This window comes from Sus scrofa, chromosome 6 (genome assembly GCF_000003025.6).
Source record: "Sus scrofa isolate TJ Tabasco breed Duroc chromosome 6, Sscrofa11.1, whole genome shotgun sequence".
Taxonomy (NCBI): Eukaryota; Metazoa; Chordata; class Mammalia; order Artiodactyla; family Suidae; genus Sus; species Sus scrofa.
In genome coordinates this window covers 53,362,616-53,388,637 of record NC_010448.4, presented here as the reverse complement: position 1 = coordinate 53,388,637, position 26,022 = coordinate 53,362,616, and the positions used below count along the sequence as shown (strand labels likewise).

Here is a 26,022-nt window from a genome sequence, read left to right as displayed (position 1 = left end):
ACTGTTTTAGCTCCACTGTGAATCTCCCACAGTTTGGCAACTCCCAAAGCTCTCTGGCCACAGCAGTCACATTGGACAGAAGTCCCTGGCACCCCAGCTCTTCCACCTGGTGCCACTTGCCACACTTTTTTTTTTTTTTCTGGTCTTTTTAGGGCCTCTTCCGCAGCATATGGAGGTTCCCAGGCTAGGGATCTAATCAGAGCTGTAGCCACTGGCATACACCAGGGCCACAGCAATGTGGGATCCGAGCCGCATCTGCAACCTACACCACAGCTCACGGCAACGCTGGATCCTTAATCCACTGAGCAAGGCCAGGGATCGAACCTGCAACCTCATGGTTCCTAGTCAGATTCGTTAACCACTGAGCCATGACGGGAACTCTGTAGAGTCCTTACCTTTAAAAAACATATCCTAAAATATGTAGGGGTGAAATGATAAAACGGCTGTGATTTACTGCAAAATAACCCAGTTTGGGGTGTTCAGGGGCACACGCAGCTGCACTGGCCCAATATGGTGGCCTCTGGCCACATGTGACTACGGACATTTAGGTTCAAGTTAATTAAATGAAATTAAGGCCAGAGACTTGAGCTGACCCTCAGCCAGAGAAGACAAATGGCCATGAGCACGTGAAAAGACGCCCGACGCCATCAATCACTAGAGAAATGCAATCGAAACCACAGAAGCCACCGCACACCCATTAGAACACCCGCTACCAAAACGCCGAAAAATAACAAGTGTGGCCGAGGACGTGGAGGGCCTGGACCCTCACGCGCTGTTGGTGGGAACATCAAATGGTGCGGCTGCTGTGGAAAATGGTTTGGCGGTTCCTCAAAAAATTAAAAATAGAGGAGTTCCTGTCGCGGCGCAGTGGTTAACGAATCTGACCAGGAACCATGAGGTTGAGGGTTTGATCCCTGGTCTCGCCCAGTGGGTTAAAGATCCGGTGTTGCCATGAGCTGTGGTGTAGGTTGCAGACGCGGCTCGGATCCCCAGTTGCTGTGGCTCTGGCGTAGGCCCGTGGCTACAGCTCTGACTGGACCCCTAGCCTGGGAACTTCCATGTGCTGCAGGAGGGGCCCAAGAAATAGCAAAAAGACAAAAAAAAAAAAAAAAAAAAAAGTGGCTGAGGAATTCTCTTATGGTGCAATAAGTTAAGGATCCAGTGTTGTCACTGCAGTGGCTCAGGTTGCTGTTGTGGCGCAGGCTGGATCCCTGGCCCAGGAAATTCCACATGCCGCGGGCACGGCCCCCACAAAAAAGGCTGAGATTGTACATGTTTTTTTGGCCATGCCCGAGGCCTGCAGAAGTTCCCCGGCCAGGGATCGAACCTGCACTACGGCAGCAACTTGAGCCACAGCAGTGACAATGTCAGATTCTTAACCCATGGAGCCACCAGGGAACTCCAGGTAAATTTTATATTATATGCTATATATATTTTACCTCAATAAACTATATGCTATATATATTTTACCTCTTTTTCTCAAAACTGAGAAAAAGAAAGGGACAATGGGGAACCTTAAAATTTTAAATAAAAAAATTACGTAAAAATACAAAGGAAATTAGAAAGCATTTAGTTCATAGTCATGCTGGCCACGTTTCTTAGGCTCAACAGCCACATGTGGCTGGTGGCTCCCACACGGGTGGGCACAGCTCTAGAACATTTCTGTGGTGGCGGAAAGCTCTCTTAGACAATGCTGGTCTAGTGTGTGGGGAAACGGAAAACTGGCAAAGAGTTGGTTGACGGTGTCCGTGTTTTACTATTTTCTGGACTTTGTGCATATTTGGAATTTTCCATAACGGTTTTCACTTTGAAAATACTTTATTTTTTTGGCTTTTGTCCTTTTAGGGCCACACGCATGGCATATGGAGGCTCCCAGGCTAGGGGCCCAATCGGAGTTGCAGCCACCGGCCTCACCACAGCCACAGCCACACCAGATCCGAGCCGCATCTGCGACCTACAGCACAGCTCATGGCAACGCCAGATCCTTAACCCACTGAGCGAGGCCAGGGATCAAACCCACAACCTCATGGCTCCTAGTTGGATTCGTTTCCGCTGAGCAATGATGGGAACTCTGAAAATACTTTAATATCAAATACTATCTGTCTGATTGTTTACCGTCTGTCTCCCCTGCCACAATGTCAAACGCCCAAGGGGCAGGCTTTTTGTCTGTGCGGTTCCCTGTGGTGCACGCAGGGGGCTCAGTGAATATCTGTGGGGCAAATGAATGAATTTGCAGAGGGGGTTAAACAAACCCATTCGTTTGTTCAAAGAGCAGCCTGGTAGAAAGGGCCTTTAGGACTCGCCAGCTCTGTGTCCGGCGTCGGGGAGAGGGAGGGCTGAGGGTACTGGAAGGAGCAGAGCAGACTCAGTCCTTGACCTTGGGGCGGGTCACGACCCCTGGTTCTCCACCAGGGATGACACCGAACGCCCCTCTCCTCGACACACACATCCTCAAGCTTCCAAAAAAGTGACTCGGTTGGAGGGGACACAGACCATGAGTGTGCAAAGCTGCAACCCCAAATTATCCACACAGGAGTGGATGTAATGCATCCTTCAGAGCAGCCACACTTTATTTTATTTATTTTTTTTATTGGCTACACTCAGAGAAGTTTCCGGGCCAGGGATCAAACCTGCACCAGAGCAGCAACCTGAGCCATAGCCGTGACAACGCTAGGTGCTTAACCTTCTGAGCCACCAGGGAACTCAGAGCAGAAGCTCTAAGAGCCATCGTTTGGTTCTGCTCGAGTCCCGGCACAAAGTGGACACATGGACAGAGCCACAGCTGACCCGTGGCCGAGAGGAGCCTTGGCTGTTGTCAGCCACCGAGATCTGGGGCTCACTTGTTGCTGCAAATCACTTGGCTGAGGCTGACTGATGCGGGCAGAGCCCACCCTGCCCCCAGGCTTCCTCACATCAGGCCTTGTGCCCACTCCACACCCACTGATGACCCCCTCTGCACGGGAGGGAAACCGAGGCTTGTAGGGGTCAGGACGCTTGCCCCAAGCCACACTGTGGGGCCAGAATTTGAACCCAGACCCTGTGATTCTGAGGAATTCTCCACCACCAGGCTATAAAAAGCAGGACAAGCTGGGCCTGCAAAGCACAAGCAGCTCAAGAGAACAGCCGTGACGCAACAATGACAAAGTGTCCTTCCAGAAAATCCTGTGAATTCCTCGGGCGCTTGCAATGCACTCAGACTTCTGCGCTGTCATGGGAGCTGTGCAGACGCCAGGCTGCCGCGCGAGAGCCGGAATTAAGAGTCCCCGCGAAGCTCCAAAACAGGCTCATTTGAATTTCCCCAGCCGAATGCTGGTCACCCTCAGGTCCTTTGCAAGTCATAAAAATGACAGTCGACGGAACTGTATCATTTGCTGATGGGAAATGAGAGGCCGAGAAGAGGATGTGGCGAAGCCTCGCTGCTGCTCTGCCAAAGGCCATTTCCCCAGCCCTCCTGGCCTCGGTCTCAGCAGCCCCGAGCCACCCACTCGCCCAGGGAAGGCCGGCCGAGCCCAAGATGTAAACAAAGACTTCTGAGTCAGTCTTTTTCAAACGGTGGGTCATGCCTTTGGAGGTAGTGAAATCAAATTAGCAGGTTGAGACCAGGATATTTTTTTTTTTTTTGTCTTTTGTTGCTGTTGTTGTTGTTGTTGCTATTTCTTGGGCCGCTCCCGCGGCATATGGAGGTTCCCAGGCTAGGGGTTGAATCAGAGCTGTAGACACCGCCCTACGCCAGAGCCACAGCAACGCGGGATCCGAGCCGCGTCTGCAACCTACACCACAGCTCACGGCAATGCCGGATCATTAACCCACTGAGCAAGGGCAGGGACAGAACCTGCAACCTCATGGTTCCTAGTCGGATTCGTTAACCACTGCGCCACGACGGGAACTCCCAGGATTTTTTTTTTTTTAAGTTAAACAGTATAGGGTCCAACGGAATGGGATAGGAATGCAAATATCAAACGGCCTCACACAGGGTAAGCCTAAGGGTCAGTGAGTGACACTGGTTTCCATTATGTGTGTCTGTGTGTGTACATATTTCCTACTGTGGGTTGTGGCCAAAATTAGCTTTGAAATTATTGGACTAAGCCAGTGGCACTGCTATCCCGTTGAGGGGAATTCATCAGGCTTCCTTGCAGCTAGGGCAGCCACAGTTTCACAAACAGTCAAAGCCAAGGTGTACAGAGTCAGGTTCTGCTCAATGAGTCTTTTGGGGAAGACCAAGAGAATTTGGGAATGTTTTTCTTCCAGAATATAAAGACAGAGCTTCTCTCAGGAGAAAGTCTTTTGCTTCCAACTTCCAACTTTGAATACAGGTGAGAATACTGGAACAGTGGCAGCCATTTTGCAACCATGAGGCAATAAACCTGAGGCTGATAAGCCTATCTGCAGAGGATAACTGATGAGAGGAGAGAAAAAGACTAGGTTCTCTCTCTTTTTTTCCCCCTCTGTCTGTGGCATGTGGAAGTGCCCAGGCCAGAGATCAAACCTGTACCATGGCAACAACCTGGGCTGCTGCAGTGACAATGCTGGATACTTAACCCCCTGCATGACTAGGTTCTTAACAACTCATGGGTCGCCTGACTCTCAAATGCTTAATCCTTATAGTTTAAGCCACTACTAGGTTTTTCATTCTGTGCAGTTGAGCACAACCCGATACAAGTGAGCTAGCATTTCTTTCTTTCTTTCTTTCTTTTTTTTTTTTTTGCCTTTTTGCCATTTTCTTGGGCCGCTCTCACGGCACATGGAGGTTCCCAGGCTAGGGGTCGAATAGGAGCTGTAGCCACCAGCCTACACCACAGCCACAGCAACACAGGATCCGAGGCGTGTCTGCGACCTACACCACAGCTCACAGCAACGCTGGATCCTTAACCCACTGAGCAAGGGCAGGGATTGAACCCGCAACCTCACGGTTCCTAGTCGGATTCGTTAACCACTGTGCCACGAAGGGAACTTCATGAGCTAGCATTTCTAGATACCTTTGCAATCCATCACAAGGACCCTCACAGCCTTCCATGGGTCAAGGACTGTACACTGTGAATCCACTGACTGAGAAGAGAGGCCCAGCAAGATGGGAGAGGGCTGATGGTAAGGAGATGTGAAAAAACAAACGCCACTGTGGTTGATTGCAAAAGCAGCCAGAAACTCTTCGCCTCCCTAGTGTCACTCTTTTTAGCACCTCCTATCAAGAGATGGGGTCTATTACTCAACCCTTGAACTCAGGCTGGCCTTCTGACTCACCGTGGCCAACAGAATGCGGCAGAAGGGATGGTGTACGTTTCCAAGCCTGCTCTTTGCCCAGCTGCCACGTGAAGACATCCGGGGTAGCCTTTAGGAAGACACGAGACCCACGCCCATCGCCTCCGACATCCCAGCTCCCAGCCAGCCCAGCCCTAGAAGCAGAGCCACTTCGCTGACCTACAGCTGAGCAGACACCCACTCCAAGACCCAGGGGATTCAGGCCTGTGCCCAGGCCAATTTCCAACCATCGGGATCATGGCTTTGTTTCAATCCACTGTGGCAGATGGTGTTTTCCCAAAGATGGCTGCTATGAGGTCCCCAATCCCCCACGATCTTACTAATTCCCTTGAGTTGAGGAAAGTTTGTGACTTCTTTTAACCAGGACAGTGCAACAGAAGCGCCACTGTGCGATGGTCCTAAAACGTAATCCAGTTTCCATCGTGTTCACTGGGACATTCACTCTGGAAGCTCTAAGCCACCTTAACAGAGTTCTGACCACTCGGAGGCTGCCATGCTATGGGGAAGCCTAAGCTAGCCGCGTGGAGAGACCACGAGCAGGTGCCCTGGTTGATGGTCATATCTTCAAGTCACCCCGGCCCAGGTGCCGTGCAGCCCCCAGCCTGTGACCCTTCCCAGCCAAGCCCCAAGACATGGCGAGCAGAGACTCGTGTGTCAAATTTTCTACCAAGGGAGCATAATTCAGTGGTTCCTTCTAGCTGCTACATTTTGGGGTAATTTGGTAAACAGCAACAGGAACCAGAACAGCCTATAAGTTGGAGGGTGTTTGTTACGTGGCAGCAGCCAACTGATACAGCCTTCTCTAGAGACTAGAGACCAACCTTAACCTCACCCCTCTGGCTCACCCAAGTCTTAGCCATTCTGCCTCCCAAACCTCTCCACTCTATCTCCTCCTCTCTGCATCCACCCACCCACCCAGCCCATGCGCATGTGCAGCCTGTTCCCAACTAGCTGCTCCTGTTGTTAAAATACTCAAGCACTTCCTTAGGAAGACTGACAAATAAATGCTGCCCCCAGAACCCCATCTGCTGGCTCAGGACCACCTGAGACACCCCCACGCCCCAGCGACAGAAGGGAAACCCCAGCATAGCATGGAGCCTGCGAGACCCTTCCTCCTTCCCTCAGCACCACGCTGGGTGCTGCCTGATTGGTGCCCGCGCTCTGCTGCTTGTCTTGAATTTGATGAATCATGACTTCATGCTGCTGCATCCAGCCACTCACCCAGTGCTGGGCAAGTGTCGCTCAGTGCCTCCCCTACCCATGCCTGCCCTGTGCTGATACCCACGCCTGCCCTGTGCTGATGTACCTTCACAGGGTACAAGTCCGCCAGTGAAGACATCAATCAAGCCAGGCACACGTGACTGTGTAAAGCCCGCCTCCTACTGGCCAGGCTCCCTTTGGCCTCTGCTCGTCCACGCCAGCCCCCGCCTTCCTGGCCATCGGCCTGACCTGCCCAACCACGAGGCTGATCCCTGCTCAGGACGATCTGCAGGTGGCAGAGTCTGCAAGGCCAGGCGTTCGAAGTGGTGCGAGTCTGTGACCTATGCCCTCAGCTGCCACCGCCTCCTGCTTCATCATCCTCTTCGTCATCACAGCCAAGGTTTGTCGGGCCCCTACCAATGCCACATGTGGTTCGAAGTGCTTCAAAAACTTCACCTTGTTCTCACAACAGTCCTATGCGGCAGGTGCCTAAACCCACATACCCATTTCACAGCTGAGGAAACTGAGGCTGAGAAAAGGGTTAGTAACTTGCCCAAGGTCTCCCAGTTGGCAGGATGACAGATGCAGGATTCGAATCCAGGCTGACAGGCTCCCAAGGTCACGGGAACTACACGGCAGCGCCAGGCTGGCTAGCACCCCCTTTCCCCCCTGCAATGGGCGTACTTCCTGCAACGCCCTTAGTGGCCCCACCCTCCTCCAGTGGGGTCCCCTTCCCCTTCCACTGTCCTGAAATGCCACACAGACGTCAGCACACTTCCCCCACACCTGGGTCACACAGGCAAACTGGGCGATTCCCCAACAGGCATTCCATGGTGGACTCAACACCCCAGAAACCCTAGAAGTTATGCTCGTAGGATGCTTTCCTAAGGCATCTATAGAGCACTAAATGGTGGCTCCCAAAAACACATGACCACAACTCAAAATCTGTGAGGGTGGCCTTCCTTATTTAGGAAGAAAAGGGTCTTTGCTGATGTAATTAAGTAAAGAATCTTGAGACTCAGAGCTGATCTGGGGGAGCCCTAAATCTACCAACTTTTTTTTTTTTTCTTTTTATGCCATATGGAAGCTTCCAGGCTAGGGGTCGAATCAGAGCTGCAGCTGAGACCTGTGCCACAGTCACAGCCATGGCAACACTGGATCCAAACAGCAGCGTGTGGCAACGCTGGATCCTTACCCCACTGAGCGAGGCCAGGGATCAAACCTGCATCCTCACAGAGACAACATTGGGTCCTTAACCCACTGAGCTACAATGGGAACTCCTCCACTGACCTTTTAACAGACAGAAAAGAAGACACAGAGGCGGCCATGTGAAGATGGAGGCAGAGATTAGAGCAATGCAGCCACAAGCCTGGGACCACCTGGAGCCACCAGAAGTTGGAAAAGACAAGGAAGGACTTTTCCCTGGGCCTTCAGAGGGAGCACAATTCTGCCCTGGTGGTCCTGCCAACACTTTGATTTGGAAGTTCTAGTCTCCAGAACTGTGAGAATAAATCTCCGTTATTTTAAGCCACCACATTTGTTGTGGTTGCTATGGCAGCCACAGGAAACTGGTACAGGATGTAAATGTATAAGATAGATGCACATAATCTGTACTGCGTATATGCTATATATACACCAACCACCATGTACAGCTGTGCAGGTTGTTCACTGCACAAAGGAATCCAGTACAGAGACTAGTGGTGCTTTGAATTTGACTGAGGCTCTGCTCTGAGACCCAGAGAAGGGCAACATCCACCTGGAGAAAGGAAGCCCCTCTCCTAATTCATACAAAGGTGACTCTAAGCGACTGTGCCCTCCCAGAGGGGGCCTTTTGGAATTCCATGCAAAGGCCCAGTAAGAAAGGAGCTATTAGCATGCTGTGTCTATTTCAAAACCAGAAAAGGACAACAGGGGGAAAAAAATGTTGATGCCGCACTCACTCCCACCCTTTTGGGGGGAGAGAAAGAAAGAGCTATTTGGAGAGCAATTAAATCTACACCATCTTTATTTTCAGTGACCTTTCGAGTTCTCAAGTCACTGAATTCGTTTTACAACATGAAAGCGGGCCCTCTAAGCTCTGGATTGCTCATAAAGTGACTGGTGTCTAGCTCCTAAAAGCCTAGTTTCTACGGGCAGTTTACACACTGGAAATGTTTGCTGTATTCTTTCTTTTCCTTTTTTCGCCACTCGCCGCTCTTCTAAATGCAGCTATAAAGCTGCAGGCTTGCCAAGAAACTCAGGCATCTGAAAGGTTTTTGACTTTTTTTTCTTAATACTACTGTATAAGAAACCAGGAGAAACAGCCAACGGGGTGGGGTGAAGGGAACAAAGGGGGCGATGACGTTACTGGCCCCAGGGGCCACCCAGGGCATCAGGCAACAGGGATACCTTCAAGCTCAGGTCAAAATGGAACTAAGAGAAGCAAAGCGAAGGGGAGGCAAAAACTCCTACAACGCATCCCGCACACGCTTTAGACCGCGCGTTCCTAAACGCGAGTGTGCACCACCATCACCACCTTCAAAGTCAAGACTGGATTTCAGAGTCAGCAGGTCCGGGGTGGGGCCTGGGAATCTGCGTTTCTAAAAGGTTCCCAGGTGATGCTGACGCTGTTGCTCCAAGGACCACACTTGGAGAACCACTGTTCCAGAAGCTTCTGTCTTTTTAGTTTTCTTTCTGGGGCTCTTGTTCTCATATAGGACACAAGCCACCAGTTTCTAGCCAGTGTCCAGGTCCCTGACAAAGTGGCCTCGCAGGGTCCTCTCTGAGGCTCAGGAGGATCCAACAGCCAGTCTCAGTCTGACATCCTGGTAAACAGAACTTGGATCTGGTTTCATTCAGCAGTGTACCTTCCCAAGAAGATGAATCACAATGAGTGCCAGAAACTTCCTTTCTCAGCTCATCTGCAGCTAAGTGTAGACATGGGAAAGAATTTTACATTTGGATGAAAAGACAGAGCCTACTTTGGGAAGACTATTTGCAGATCCTGCTTGAAAGAATGGTCTGAAGCACGGTGACAATGGCCGGAGCTTCTGCAGCCACTCTGCACTCCTGAGGGGGAAGGCTAAGCAAATCACAGACAGACCCAGTGGCCTGGCAATACGGAGCTGCCCAATATCCCTGGAATGGTCTTCCACTACATGTCTTGTTCCAGAAGAGAATTAAAAACCTGGATTAACTAAAGTTTAAACACACACCTCCTCCATGACCCAGAGATCCCACTCCGAGGTATTTACTTAATGGATATGAAAAATATGTCTACAAGAACACTTGTGTAAAAATTTTCATAGCAGCCTTACTCACAAAAGCCCCAAATTGGAAATAGCGCAGCTGTCCACTGACTGGCAGACGGAGAAACAAACTGTGTTCAATCCAAGCAATGGAATAGAGCTTAATAATGAAAGAGAATAAATAAACTCTCTCTCTCTCTCTCTTTTTTTTTTTTTTTTTGTCTTTTTGCCATTTCCAGGGCCGCTCCCGCGGCATATGGAGGTTCCCAGGCTAGGGGTCAAATTGGAGCCGTAGCCACCAGCCTACACCACAGCCACAGCCACGTGGGATCCGAGCCGCGTCTGCAACCTACACCACAGCTCACGGCAACGCTGGATCGTTAACCCACTGAGCAAGGGCAGGGACTGAACCCACAACCTCATGGTTCCTAGTCGGATTCGTTAACCACTGCGCCACGACGGGAACTCCATAAGTAAACTCTTGATACAGGCAATGACATGGATGCATCGCAGACCCATCAGCCAGACACAAAAGACCACCTGGTGTGGGAGCCTCCCGAAGTGAGGTCCTAGAGAAACTGATGGGGGGGAGGGAGAAAGAAAAAAAAAAATCAGAGGTGTGGTTGCCCCGACCAGGCAGGAGAAAGAGGAGAGGGCCAAGTATTGACAAGGAAGGGCCACGGGAGGATGCTCTGGGTGGAGGAATCTTCTGTCACTCGTCCAGGTGATGGCGGCTGCGTAGGGAATGTTTGCCAAAGTTTGTCAAGCCGTGCACTTAAGATTCGTGCATTTTATTATACCTAAACCGAATCCCAGTAAAGCACAGCTAATGTATTAAAAAAAAAAACAACAACCCCCCCCAATCGATTCTTATTACTCATGGTGGTTCTGTCTACAAAGTGGCCACAAGCACTGAATTAGGGAATAATGAACTATTGCCCCCGGGGGAAACACAGGTTCTTCTGAGCCTCTGGTCCCAACGTTTTCATCAACCGATCAATACATAACTTTGTTTTCCGTGTGTTTCTGTTTAAAGACACCTTATCGAATATATACTGCTGATTCGTTCACATTGCACGCACAACCACCAGCGCTGTAACTCGGATCTGAACGAAGCTCAGGAAAGACACGTGTTTTCTACACAAGGCACCTCACAGCCCAGTCGCGCTTAGGACACTAGCCGGCACTTCAGCACTACGCTTGGTGGCATCTTAAGCAGCTAAGTCACCTACAAAGAAGCCCCTAAATGTGAAAACGGTGGCACTAAAGAGATCAGGAAAAAGATGCTTGTTTATAGTGTGAGACGTGAAACACGACGGCAGAGCATGGCCTGGGTCGAGCTCAGCTGGGAGCAGGCACACAGGGCAACCCTGATTCTTCACTTGCTCTGCACGTGTCCGGAGACACTGGGAAAGTGCCACAAGTGCTGATGGGGGTGGGGGGGGTGTTACGAAGACATTTTAGCAAATTCAGCTGAATTTGCAAATTCAGCACGTGGGAATGGCAACCGACCGTATCGGGAACTCTCAATCAAGATTATGACACATTTATTTACCTTTGGCCTGGAGATTTCACTTATGGGCCTGATCCTACAGGCGCAACCTGATGGATCCAAACTTACACATGTAGGAGGTCTTATGGCCAAGCATGTGCATTACAGTGAGATTAGCAGAAGCAATGCATTGGCCGCCAGGAGAAAACAGGTTACACAGATTACAGTCCATCTAAACAGGAACACTATGCAACGACAAACAAGAATGAAGAACCCAGATGGCCAGCGAGCCTGTGAAGAGATGCTCAACCTCACCAGCCAGCAGGAAAATGACAATCAAAATCACAAGAGAACACTTCACCCAGCAGGATGGCAACAATGAAAAAAAACAGACGGGGAGTGCCCGTCGTGGTGCAGCAGAAACAAACGCGACTAGTATCCAGGAGGATTTGGGTTTGATCCCTGGCCTCACTTGGTGGGTTAAGGATCCAGCATTGCCGTGAGCTGTGGTGTAGGTCACAGACAAGGCTTGGATCCGGCGTGGCTGTGGCTGTGGTGGCTCAGGTTGCCATATGGGCGCAGGTTCCATCTCTGGCCCAGGAACTTGCACATGCCACAGGTATGGCCCCCCCAAAAGAAGTTCTGGAACTAGGCTAGGTATTATACATGATATAATGTTGAATATATAACCTAAGAATATATTCGAAAGTATTGAATTGTATGTATACTTTTTTTTTTTTTTGGCCTGTGGACGCTCACGGGCGAGGGATTGAAGCCTTGCCACAGCAGTGACCTGGGCTGCTTCAGTGACAGTGCCAGAGCCTTGACCCACTGCACCACAAGGAAACCTGAACGGTACTCTTTAGATGGGAGAATTTCATAATGTGTGAATTACATGTCAATAATGTTATTTTTTAAAAAAAGATCAAGGATGTTCTTCATATACTGATTCAGAAAGACCTCGAAGACGATTGCTCCGTGGGGTAAAATGCAGAACAATGTGTAGAAAACATTACTATCTGCTTAAAAAGAGGATGAAGGAGCTATATCCTAGTAAATCAACTATACATCTGTTTAAAAAAAGTACATGTATATATATATATCCTAAATGCCTTTCCATATCTATATAACTTCCAGAAGGACTTCTATGTCACTAAACCCACTGATTAACTAGCAGAGGAACCTGGCAGATGGGGACAAAGATGGGAGAGAGACATTCGGCTGCCAATTTTTCAAAAGGACTTTTGGGTTTTCGGCCCATGTCCTAACCATTTCAAAAAGCAAACCTGCACAAACTTGTTGAAAAAAAATTAGAATACGGTTTCTGCCATCACTCGTCAGGTAAACTGTTCCTTGCAGCCTAACGCACGCAAACTGAAAAGCTACTCAGTGGTCAGGGGAGGCCCCGCTGAATCCGGATCTCGTGGACACCAAGTCCAGACCGCTTTTCTGCCTCATTGCCAGTGGCCACGAAAGCTCTGGAAGCTGGGCATCTCGTGGCATGACTTCCCTTTTCTCTACCTTCCCCGGTGGAAACACTTTTCTTCCCGGACTCAGCAGGGGCCTTCCTGATGGCAGCCCCAGTTTCTGCCCACACCGCCTTTCCCCAAGGTCTGAAAAGAGATTCCGGGGTTCCCTGGTGGCCTAGTGGTTAAGGATCTGGTGTTGTCACTGCTGCGGCTCACGTTTGATCTCTGGCCTGGAGAACCTCTCCATGCTGTGGGCGTGGCCAAAAAGAAGTACATTTTTTTCTTTTTTTTCATTTATAATGATTTTTATTTTTTCCATGATAGCTGGTTTGCAGTGTTCTGTCAATTTCCTACTGTACAGCATGGTGACCCAGTCACACATACATGTATGCATTCTTTTTTCTCACATTGTCCTGCTCCATCCTAAGTGACTAGACATAGTTCCCAGGGCTACACAGCAGGATCTCATTGCTTATCCATTCCAATGGCAAGAGTCTGCATCTATTAACCCCAAGCTCCCAGCCCACACCACTCCCTCCCTCTCAGCCACAATAATAAGTAAATTTAAAAAAACAGAGACTCCAAGTTTACATCTGACTTTGAATCCTTAAACCATCTTGGGGTCTGTAGCGTAAGGTAGGGATCCAATTGCATCTCTGCCCAAATGAATGACAACTGTTGGTCCCCTTCTCTGTTTATAAAATCTCTCCTTTCCCCATCAACGTGACCAGTGGCCACTCTGGCCTCATCTCGGATATCCCTGTGTGCCTGGCTCTCTGTTCTCTCCCCCTGATTGACAGAATATCAATTCTTATTTATTCTCTAATCCAAGATACACAACACAGATATTCAGCTGGACAGGTGATCAATAAATATATGGAGTGACACTGGGCAGCCGGTGACACACGGTCCAGGCAGCAAGGTACCAGGACGCGCCTTTGCCTGACAATACATTCTTCAGGACCGTGACACAGACACACTATCAACTTCTACCTACCCCATCCTTCACATAAAAGGACATGCAAAGAAACCAAGAGATTAAAAGTAATAATCTACAGACACAACAGGTCACACATGGTGTGGTTCCAACTACAGGAAAAGTCCGGAAGAGAGAACTCCATAAGGACAGAAAGCAAATCAGGGGCTGCCAGGGGCTGGGGGAAGGAGAAAAGAGCAGAAACTGCCCCATGGGTTTCCTTCTGGGCAAATGCAATTATCCTAGAGCGGTGGGCGGGCAGAAAACTAGACAGGAGTGGTGGCTGCATGACGTTATCTGGGTACTAAAACCGACTGGATTGGACACTTGAAAAGAGAGAATTTTTTTGATTTACAATGTTGTGTTGCTTTCAAGTGTAGAGCAAAGTGATTCGGTTATATATATTTTCTTTTTCAGATTCCTTTCCCCTCTAAGTTATCACCAAATATTGAGTAGAGTGCCCTGAGCTATAAGGTGGGTCCTTATTGTTTATGTTTCATACATAGTAGCGGGTATACTCCTAATTTATCCTGCCACCTTCCCCGAAATGAGAACCTCAGACAAAGAAAACAAAGTTAATGTAGGCAGAAAATAAATAGAAAGATGATGGTTCTGGAGTTCCCACTGCAGCTCAGCAGTAACAAAGCCAACTAGTATCATGAGGACACGGGTTGATCCCTGGCCTTGTTCACTGGGTGAAGGATCTGGCGTTGCTGTGAGCTGTGGTGCAGGTTGCAGATGCGGCTCGGATCCCGCGTTGCTGTGTGTGGCTCTGGCGTAGGCCGGTGGCTACAGCTCCGATTTGACCCTAGCCTGGGAACCTCCATATGCCTCAGGTGTGGCCCTAAAAAGACAAAAAAAAAAAAAAAAAAAAAAAAAAAAAGATGATGGTTCTGTTTCTGTTATAAGCTCTTTCTAAACCACATTAAAAAGTTAACATCAGTGATGGTAAGAAGGTGATTGGAGCTTTAATTATCAAGAATATCATTCAAAATAGAGACTTGTTTTTATCATTTGTAATGGTTACTGATATAGAATGCTATTTAAAATGATTTTTTCAATCTTCCTCATCTGTTTTACTTTTTTTTTTTGTCTTTTTTTTGCTATTTCTTGGGCCGCTCCCGCGGCATATGGAGGTTCCCAGGCTAAGGGTCTAATCGGAGCTGTAGCCACCGGCCTACGCCAGAGCCACAGCAACGCGGGATCCGAGCCGGTCTGTAACCTACACCACAGCTCACGGCAACACCGGATTGTTAACCCACTGAGCAAGGCCAGGGATTGAACCTGCAATCTCATGGATCCTAGTCAGATTCGTTAACCACTGCGCCATGACGGGAACTCCCCCTCATCTGTTTTAAATTTACATCTGCATGTATTTTTGTGTGTGTGTGTGTCTTTTTAGGGCCGCACCTTCGGCACATGGAGGTTCCCAGGCTAGGGCTCTAATCAGAGCTACAGCTGCCGGCCTACACCACAGCCACAGCCAGGCCAGATCCGAGCCGCGTCTGCGACCTACACCACAACTCAGGGCAGGGGCGGATCCTTAACCCACTGAGCAGGGCCAGGAATGGAACCCAAAACCTCGTGGTTCCTAGTTGGGTTCGTTTCCGCTGTACCACGACGGGAACTCCCTGCATGTATTTTTTATAATGTACCAAAGAGGAGTCATATATGTATATGGTTTATAACCAACAGGTGATGGTTAAAAGCCTGGACTTTGGAACCTGACCAAATGCCACCTTTGCCACTTAGTTGTTGTGTGAACACAGTCACTTCAGCCTCCTTGTGCCTCAGTTGCTTTTTCTGAAAAATGGGCTTAAAAGTAGACCCACCTCACAGGGCTGTGAGGACTGAGATGAATGGATGCATGTAAATATACCTGCATTAGGCCCGTGCTTACCATTTTTATGGCCAGGAGTGAAAAATCAAAAGTGTTGTGGTCTCAGCCAGGCAGTCAAGGTCAACAGCAACTGGAATAAGTCCAGTTGACCACAGGTACCTTTGATAGGACATGATGGGAAGGACACTCCACCTCCGTGAGCTTCCTCCTCAACCCCTAAGCCCTTGTCTGATCACAAGACAAACATGAGGGGAATCCCAAGCGAGGCCTCGTGCTCCAAAACACCTGAGCAGTACTCCCGGAAACGGTCAAGGTCATCAAAAGAAGGACAGGCTGAGAAACTGTCACAGCCAAGAGGAGCCTAAGGAGACATGACGACTCAATGTAACGTGGTGTCCTGGTGGAATTCCAGAACAGAAAAGGGACCACAGGGGCAAATGAAAGAAATCCGAGTCAATTCTGCAGTTGGGGCGACAGTAAGGGTTGGTTTCTTGGCTGTAACAAACATCGACTAAGCCCTGTCCCCCTGATTCTGCCCTGATTCTCCTCCAACTCATCCCCACACGGCAGCCAGAGGGATCTTGTTAGAACGAATCCGCTCACATCCCTCCTCTGCCCAGACCCTTCTAGGGCCTCTGCCTCGCTCAGAGTCCAGGTTGCTACTGTGACCACCAGGGACTGCACCATCTGTCCTCGTCTCCCATCCTCCCTCCCCGCTTCACTCCCCACCAGCCATGCCAGCCTCGTCCATATGCCTCCCCTGCACCACGCACACGCCTGCCTCAGGGCCTTTGCAACAGATCAGTGAGGCTCAATCTCTTTCCGACCACAGTGGCAGTCTCCACCCTCCTCCCTCTCTGGCTTTGCTTTTCTTCAAAGCTCTGATAACCATCTCACAGGCCGGTGACTGGGATTTATCTTATCTACAGGCCTGACCTACCCGTAGATAAGGTGGGTGGGGTTAGGCCCTGGCTGGCCTGTTTCACTCTGTGTAAACATGGACTGAATGACCAAGGAGGCTCTCAGGCCAGAGCTGGTGCTGAGCAGAGCAGGCGCCTGACCAGTTTGGGGGAGGGACAGATCCACGGTCCCCTGGGGTAGGGCTCAGAATGGGGGACTGGCCGCTGTGATGGAGAGTGAGGCCCAGGGACCCAGAGGGAACCTGTCAGCGGCAGATAGCAGAGGAGGTGAAAGGTCATGGGGTGGGGAAGGGGGAGCCTGGGCCTCGGGCGCAGAAACCGGATCAGAGAAGGGGAAGTGAGCAGAGGAGCTGATGGAGCCAAGGCCACAAAGGGTAGTTCGGAGAAAGAAGGGGGGAGAAGGAGAAGGTGGACACAGTGGGGGATGTTGCACAGGACGTATCCACCCACCCCCGCCCTGCACACAAACCCAGGAGGCAAATTAATCCAGTCTACACCAGAGGTTCTTACCCACCAAACACCTGGAACCATCCCAATACCGAAGACAAGAAAAACTTGCACACATCCAGGCAAGTGTGCAAGATGCCCCCTAGGGGGCAACACTGCCCCATGAACCCTGTCAAGCCCAACAGGACACCCTCCACAGGGGGCAGGACCCCCAGGTCGCCTCTGGGACACGGTGGCAGTGGCTGGTTCACGGGTGCTGTGGAAGAGAACACTTCTAAACCCCCAGAGCAGGAGTTAAAGAACCAAAGCCAGCAGCAGGCACTGTCCTAATGGCTTTTAATCCTCACCCAGGAAGGAAGATTCTAGAATACCCCCATCAAGAAGAGAGGGGAGCCTACAGATAATTTCTACCTGGCAGCCTATGGAGCCTGGGGCTACTCTACCTAATTCCACCCTTAAGAATAATGGGGCAGGGAGTTCCTGTGGCAGCTCAGTGGGTTAAGAACCCGACTGGTATCCATGAGGATTGGGTTCAATCCCTGGCCTCACTCAGTGGGTTAAAGGATCTGGCATTGCCGTGAGCTGTGGTGTAGGTCGCAGATGCAGCTCGGATCTGGCGTTACTGTGCCTGCAGCGTAGGCTGGCAACTGTAGCTCCAATTTGACCCCTAGCCTGGGAACTTCCATATGCCACAGGTGTAGCTCTCAAAAGGCAAAAAAAAAAAAAAAAAAAAAAAAAAAAAGAATAACAGGGCAGATGTGGACCAAAAAAACATTCTGGAATGCTCACAGTGCCCCTGAACCAGAAACAACCCAGACACCCATCAAGAGAAGAATGTATGAATCTACTATGGCCTGACCACATAATGGAATATTACATGGCAATGAAAAAGGAACAAACTACTGGTACACACAACATGGAAGCATCTCAAAAACATTATGCTGAGTAAAAGGAAACATCTCCATATAGTTTCATATGTAAAGTACACACTCATTCTAACTATGGAGTCAGGATGGTTGTTCCCTGGAGGACAGAGGGGTATATGGAGGGGCCAGAAAGGATTGGGGCATCTTTGGGGAGGGGTTCATGTTCTGCTTTTTTAATCTGGGGGATGGTTACATGGGTGTGTCCAACCTGTGAAAGTTCATCCAACTGGACATTTACGATGTGTGCTCTTTATGTTGTAATGGGGGAGGAAATTGGGGGAACAAAAAAAAAATTGAGGGCACAGAAAGTTCCCCCAAAAAGAATAATAAAAAAGAATAATTGGGAGTTCCCATCTTGGCTCAGTGGTTAATGAATCTGACTAGGAACCATGAGGTTACAGGTTCGATCCCTGGCCTTGCTCAGTGGGTTAAGGATCTGGCGTTGCCGTGAGCTGTGGTGCAGGTCGCAGATGCGGCTCGGATCTGGCATTGCTGTGGCTGTGGTGTAGGCCGGTGGCTACAGGTCAGATTCGAGCCCTAGCCTGGGAACCTCCATATGCCAAGGGAGCAGCCCAAGAAATGGCAAAAAGACAAAAACAAAAACAAAAAAGAATAACTGTCATCCTTATCTACTACTGGTAGGATGGAACATACTGTGAGCACACAGGGAACAGCTTAGCAGCTCCTCAAAGGGTAAACACAGAAATAGGACTCGGCAATTCCGCTCTTGGGGAGGTTACCCTGGAAAAATGAAAGCATGTGTGCACATACAAACATGTACACAAATGTTCACACCAGCATTAGTCACAACAGCCAAAAGGTGAGAACAATCCAAACACCCACCAACTGATGAACAGAGAAACAAAATGTGGTCTATCCACACGGTGGAATATTATTCAGCCATAAAAAAGGAACGAAGCACTGACATTTTAATCCATCTACAAGGTGGATGAACCCAGAAAACAGAGCGCCAAGTGAAAAAAGACCACATGTTATACAATTGTGTGTATAGGAAATGTCCAGGACAGACAACTCCATAGAGGCCAAAGGGCCAAGGACAGACAAATGCATAGAGGCCACTGTGGATGCCAAGGGCTGGGATGGATGCAAAGAATGGGGGGAGAGTGATGGCTCAGGGCACAGAGTTTATTTTGGGGGTGATGAAAATGTTCTCAAGTTGATGAAGGTGATGGTTCCACATCTCTGAGAATGTGTCTACACCACAGAGCTGCATTTTCAGCAGGTGAACTGCATGGCATGAGAACTGAGGCGCAGCAAAGCTGTTTAAAAAAACACAACTGTTTATCATACGCCACATATCATTAGTTTTCTACTTCTCAGTATGAACTTTATTTCACATTGAAAAAAAAGAGAGAGAAGAAGCAAATATGTACTGAAAACACCCACACTTGATTATCCGCATTTTACAGAATGAAAACCAAGGAAACACCCCCCCATCCCTGCCCGGGGAGATGGAGCAGGTCTGCGTAGAAGCAGGGCTTCTGTTTGCTCAGCGGCTGGGTCCTCCCCAGCCCCTGCTTGGTTCTGGGAGGCAGAAGGAGGAGAAACCGGTGTGTGTGTGGGGGGGCCAGGACAGACCCTCCAGCCCTCTGCCCTGCACTCTGCTCCAGCAAAGGCGAAGTCGTTCCTTTGTTCAAAATTACTAAATCTTTCCTGAACCCGCACTATGCCTGAATTTCTTCAGCAGCCTCCTCACCAGTCTCCCCGCCAATCCCCAGCCCAGGGATCTGGTTTCAACTTCCCATCCCTCCTCGGAGAAGAAGTCCTGCTCAGAGTCAAAGCCAAGTCTTCAGTGTGGCTCCCCAGCCCCCCAAGATCTGGCCCTGTTCCCACCGCCCTCGTCCCCTGCCCGCCTTCATTCACTTGGTGACATGGGCCTCCTCCCTCTTCTTCAAACATACCAGGCTCGGTCCTGCCTCAGGGCCTCTGCACTGGCTATTCCCTCTGCCTGGAAGGCTCTTCCCCCAGTACTCCTACATGACCTATCCTCTCAGCAACCTCGGCTCTCTATGCAAATGTCACCTCTGCAGTGACCTCACCTGCCCTGACCACTGTGTTTGAAAGTACAGCCCCAACCTCCGGCACCCAGATTTCCTCCTCCTCCTGCTTTATCTTTGTAAGGAACACTCACTGACGTCGGACATAGTCAATGTTTTACTGACTTTCTAGTTTATTGTCTGTCTGAACAAGACTCTTGGGAAATATTTGCTAAACATTGGGTAACCACGTACAACTGTGCAGGTTGTACACTGCACAACCTGGGCCGGGGAGGGGGGGCATTCCCATCTTAGGACACTATAGATTTGTGGATATAGGTGATGACAATTTTCTAACAGATGACAGAAAGGGTCATAAGAAAGGAGTGTCTGCTTTTAGTTCCACATAGGCTCTCAGTGGCCACGGTTAAATGAGCAGCAAACCACTTCTTAGACGCACCCTGACTGCCCAGGTTCGGATCCCATTCTGATCCTAAGCACCTGTGTACCTTGGCCAAGTCACTTCTCTCTGCGCCTTGGTTTCCACTTCTTTTTTTTTTTTTTGTCTTTTTAAGGCTGGACCCTCAGCACATGAAAGTTCCCAGGCCAGGGTTCCAACTAGAGCTGCAGCTGCCGGCCTACACCACAGCCACAACAACGGCAGATCCTTTAACCCACTGAGCGAGGCCGGGGATTGAACCCATAACCTCATGCATCTTAGTCGGGTTCATTACCACCAGGCCACAGTGGGAACACCCTTGGTTTCCACTTCTGACAGGAACCATGACACCTGCACAGGGTGCCTGGGCTGTCCTGGAGGAGTATCCACTACTATCGGGAGTAGCTACTGTTCCCAATTCCCCAGGCTCGGGCTTCAAAAAAACCAAACTTGGGAGAAAAAACCATTCCTAAGCGTGATGCACTTCAGGCTGGTGTGTGTTGGGCCGCCCCTCGGCTTTGGGTTCGGAGCATCCCTGAGATCCGGGGGACACTTCCAGCAGGGGCCCAGCCCTGCCCGCTCTCCTCGAGGACCCAGCCTCTGAGTCCCTCCCTCCCCCGGGGACAGCGGAAGATGCTGGTGTCCACAGAGGAGGCCAGAGGCCCAGTCTGGGGGCGCTATCTCCCTGTGCGCACTCCCCGCCCACAGCACACCCACCTGGCCAGGTCCCCAAACACCTCCGGAGGGAGCTTGATCTCTTGAATTTTGCTCTTGTCCTCAGCTCTCAAAATGTGTCACTCTTGTCAGTGGCGCAGGAATGAATGTCCCAAGGGCAAAAGGAAAAGCAAATCGATTGGGAGGAAAGACGCCCAAACGTTAATAAGGCCGCTCTACCCAGGACACAGAATGACACGTCCCTTTCGTGTTCTCAGCGGTTCTGGAACTTCGTATATTCCAATTTCATCCCCCTCCTAGCCCCTTTTAACTCTTTTGTTCCTTCAACTGATTTTTTTTTTTTTTCTTTTGGCTGCACTTGTAGCAATGCAGAAGTTTCCAGGCCAGGGATCAAACCTGTGCCAGAACAGTGACAATGCCAAGTCCTTAGCTGCTAGGCCACCAGGGAACTCTCCTTCTAATATCTTGTGTTACTTTTTTCGTGTTGAGCGACTGTGTTTTCCTTTAACTTTTCCTTCCCATCACATGCTCCCCAGATGCAGAGAAGTGCCGGGGGCTGTCACAGAGAACAGGCCGGACCGGAAGGAGGTGACAGCCCCCCAGAGGGCCCCTTTGAAGTGAGAACCTCAGCTGGTCAAAGCGCAGGGTCTAAACATTCGCCAGGATGTGTAGCCCAAATCCTCAAATCTCACTGAGTGGAAACAGCACTCAGAGCCCAGCAAAGGGACAGTGACAGGATGGCCTGGACCCTTCGAAGAGGCCAATGTCACTCACCACAAAGGAAGGCTGAGGAACACTCCAGACGGAAGGAAATGAAAGAGACGGGACAGCGATGGGTCCCAGATGGGGGCGGGGCGGGGGGATCTGGTTAAAGAGAACAACGGGCAAAAACGGGACCCAAAGAGCGGACTGCACAACACGGCTGGCTCGCGGCCCGCGAGGTGCGTTTGGCAACTGCCCTGGGGTTATGCAAAGGAAGAGCCTTCTTCCAAAACACACGCCAAGGTGTCCAGGGCCAAAGAAGCACAGGGAATGTGGTTCCCACTTTCCACGGCTTTCGGGACAAAACGAACAAGAGTGTGTGTGTAGAGTTTGGGTATAACTGGGCCACTCTCTAGAACTGGCTCATTTTCCAGATGAAGAAACTGAGGCTCCCACACAGAAGACTTTATTTGCTCAGCTGGCCCGTAAAAAAGAGAAATAGAACAACAACAACAAAAGGAAATGGGGTAAAAGATTAAAAGTCGGTGAGTTGGACATAGGTTTCTCGACATTCTTTTTGCCACTTTTCTTAGAAATTTGACATTTTCGTCAAAATGAGAAGTTCGGCTGGCTCTGGGCCAAGCTCCCTGGATTTGCCCCTAGCTTTGCCCCCCCTTGGCTGTGCAACCTGGAGCGAGTTACTTTCCCTCTCTGTGCCTCGGTTTCTATGAGCAGGAAAGAAACACTGGAATAAGAATAACCGCGTCCCGGGCCAGGGGTGATCTGCCTGCACACGCTTGTGGCCTCACATTGCACAGCCGACCTGGGTTCCGAAGGCACTTAAATACTCTCATCATTGTCCCTGCTTCCAGGGCTGTTTCAGGATCTACGAGCCTAAAACATCAAATGCTCAGTCGATGCTGTTAGCATCACCGTGAGCAACCCAAAACCGTGAAATTGTGAAAATGTATGCCGCGTCTTTCTAGTTTTTACAAAGCAAAGAACATGGGTTCTCCCTCAACCTGTGTGTCCAGGGCCATCTAGCAGGGGGCTGCTCCCAGTTTCTTTAGAACAGGAAAATGATTGAAAATTGACTGTGGGGATGGTTGTCCAAATCTGGGGGTACAGGAAGAAGCCTTGGATGGTGCTATACACGGGGGAACTGCATGGTAATCACGTCTCATAAAACCATTTAAAGAAGAGCATCAGAGGAGGCCTAAGGAGGGAGCAAGGAGGCCAGGGTGCCTGCAAAAGAGAGGAGGCGGCGTTGAGAGGTACCCGGGCTGGGATACAGGCTGGTGCGGAGATCACACAGCCTCACATTAGCTGGTGCCTCAGTTAGCTGCCCGCCACTTGGGAAAGCCAGCAGCATCTCTGCAAAGATCCCAGGGTGGCGCCTTTGCCAGCGTTACAGAATACACGGGCTGTGAACAACGGGAATCGACGCCCACATTGGGAGAAAAAGTTCCCAACGCACCTGTCGGACAAAGGACATAGATGGCGAATGTACAAAGAAATCCTACGACTCAACAATAACACAAACGGCCCAACGCTCAACATCTTTAATCACAGGGAAATTGAAACGAAGACCAGAAGTGGCGGCCACGACACACCCACGGGAAAAGGAGAAAGACTGACAACCGAGAGCGGCTGTGAGGCCGTGGTGCAAGCGGCACTCTCAAGGCCTGGCAGGGAAATGCTAAGCGTCACAGGCGAACAACCGCACTGCCATTTGCAATAAAGGTAAACACACCCCTCCCTGACCCAGCCGCGCGGCACCTACGGATTTGCCCAAGAGAAGTAATGGCACGTGTTCACCCAAAGATCAGGACACAAGGGCTCACAGTCGCTTGAGTGGCCCAAAGGTCCGCCAGCAGGTGAGTGGACAGGCAAACCGTGACGGGTCTGCTCGGCAACCAAGAGCAACAAACCACTGAGATGCGCGACGGAGACGAACCTCAAAATCACTGTGCTGGAGTCCCCGCTGCGGCTCAGCGGTTAACGAATCTGACTAGCATCCATGAGGACGCAGGTTCGATCCCCGCCTTCACTCGGCGGGTTAAGGAGCTGGTGTTGCTGTGAGCTGTGGTGTAGGTCGCAGACACAGCTCGGATCTGGTGTTGCTGTGCCTGTGGTGTAGGCCGGCAGCTGCAGCTACGATGTGACCCTTAGCCTGGGAACCTCCATATGCCTGGTGTGCAGCCCTAAAAAGCAAAAAAAAAAAAAAAAAAAAAGGTGTGTGAGTGAGTGTGTATATGAGAGAGAGCAAAAGAGATGCTTACACATGTGCAGAAGGTTTATTTGGAAAGAAGCCCCCAAACTGAAACCATTTACCTCTAGGAAGAGGACGTGGCTACAGACTGCTGGGGGTTGGGGGAGGAAGAAAGACTTCATTAGAAATCTTTGATATTTGAGTTTGATACTGGGGCATGTTGTTCCCTATTTTTTTTAATAAATTGTTTTTTGGCCAGGCCCGGCATATGGAAGTTCCCAGGCCAGGGACTGAACCTGAACCTGCTCGAACCCGAGCCGCAGCAGTGCCAATGCTAGATCCCGATGCAAGGTGACTCCCCCAAAACAATTTTTTTAGGCTTCAAAGAAAAGTTGTTTCCTAAGTGTGGCCCTGTCCCCACATACCTCCCCTGGGGCTGGATTAGAAGGATCGGGTGGTCCCCTTGGCTCCTTGGGGCAGGAGGGGGGCGGAGGGGGAGGCAGGCAGGGCTGGAAGCAGAAGGGCCCGTGGGACAGTCCGGGGCTCCCTGGAAATGACTTGCAGCCTCACACACGCTAGGCTGCGGCTCGGGGAGGGGAAGGCAACTTGGGGCGAGCAGGAGGAGGAGGAGGAGATCGGGAAAGAAGACCAAGAAGAGGGGGCCTGGGGCAGGGAGGGTGGCTTGAAAGGCTGTCTTCCACCTCCGACCAAGAAACAGCCCCCAAGCAGTTTGTTTTGTTTTTTGTTTTGTTTTTTTTGTCTTTTATCTTTTTAGGGCCACACCTGCGGCATATGGAGGTCCCCAGGCTAGGGGTCTAATAGGAGCTGCAGCCACCGGCCTACGCCACAGCCACAGCAACGCAGGATCCAAGCTGCGTCTGCAACCTACACCACAGCTCACAGCAACGCTGGATCCTTAACCCACTGAGCAAGGCCAGGGATTGAACCCGCAACCTCATGGTTCCTAGTCGGATTCATTTCCACTGCGCCACAACAGGAACTCCACCACCAAATAGTTTTATTCATACATGACAAAACATGGAAACAACCCAGACATCCATCAATTGATGAACAGATAAAGAAAATGTGGTACCTTCCTACAGTGGAATATTACTTAGCCATACAAAGGAATGAGGCCCTGATCCACACACTAATGTGGATGAATGTTGAAAACATTATATGAAGTGAAAGCGGCCAGACACAGAGGATCACACCTGGCATAATCCCATGTGTACGAATGTTCAGAAGAGCCAAGTCCACAGAGACAAAAAAGAGATTAATCAGAGTTCCCTTCGTGGCTCAGCAGTTAACGAATCTGATTAGCATCCATGAGGACGCAGGTTCAATCCCTGGCCTTGCTCAGTGGGTTAAGGATCCGGCGTTACCGTGAGCTGTGGTGTAGGTTGCAGACGCAGCTCAGATCCTGAGTTGCTGTGGCTGTGGTGCAGGCCTGCAGCTGCAGCTCCAATTAGACCCCTAGCCTAGGAATCTCTATATGCCGTGGGTTCAGCCCTAAAATAGCAATAATAATAATAATAATAATAATGATAATAATAATAAATTAATAGTTGCCAGGGGCTGGCGGGGAAACAGGTACAAGGGTTTCCGTTTGGGTGATGAAATTGTTCTGGAACTAGATTGTGGGGACGGTTGCACAACTTTGCGAATGTATTAAAAACCACCGAACTGTATGCTTTAAAAAGGAGAAACTAATCCATGCAAAAATCTCAATGTCTAAAAAGAAAATGAGGAGTTCCCTGGTAGCTCAATGGGTTAAGGACCCGGCATTGTCACTGCTGTGGCTAGGGGCGGCGGGGGGGGGAGGAGAAAGAGAAGAATGAAGCTCTGATACATGGATGAGCCATGAACACACGCTACATGAAAGCAGCCAGAGCCAGAGGGCCGCACAGGGTAGGATTTCATTTCTAGGGGAATATCCACCCTGAGCAAACCCTAAGACACAGCAGCAGGTCGGCGGTTGCCTGGGGTGGGAGGGAAGCAGGGATGAAAATGTTCTGCAACTAAGGTGCGGCGTCAGCGGCGGCAGCACAGCTCTGTCAATGTACTAAGCCCACTGAATTGCTGGTTTTAGATGGGGCAGTTTTACGCTATGTGGATTATATCTCAATAAAGCTGTTTAAAAACATCTCCCCTCAGCAAGGCTGCTGCCCCCAAACACAAGGGCACCACCCACACCCCTGCCTCCAGTCCCCGCTGCACTCATGGGCACCCTACGGGATCCAG

At 50.2% G+C, this 26,022-nt stretch overlaps 1 protein-coding gene across 1 annotated transcript in view; it reads right to left on the bottom strand.

Moving 5' to 3' along the window:
- The window catches only part of BICRA (BRD4 interacting chromatin remodeling complex associated protein), a 77,669-nt gene that overhangs the window by 28,197 nt on the left and 23,450 nt on the right, over window positions 1-26,022 (bottom strand).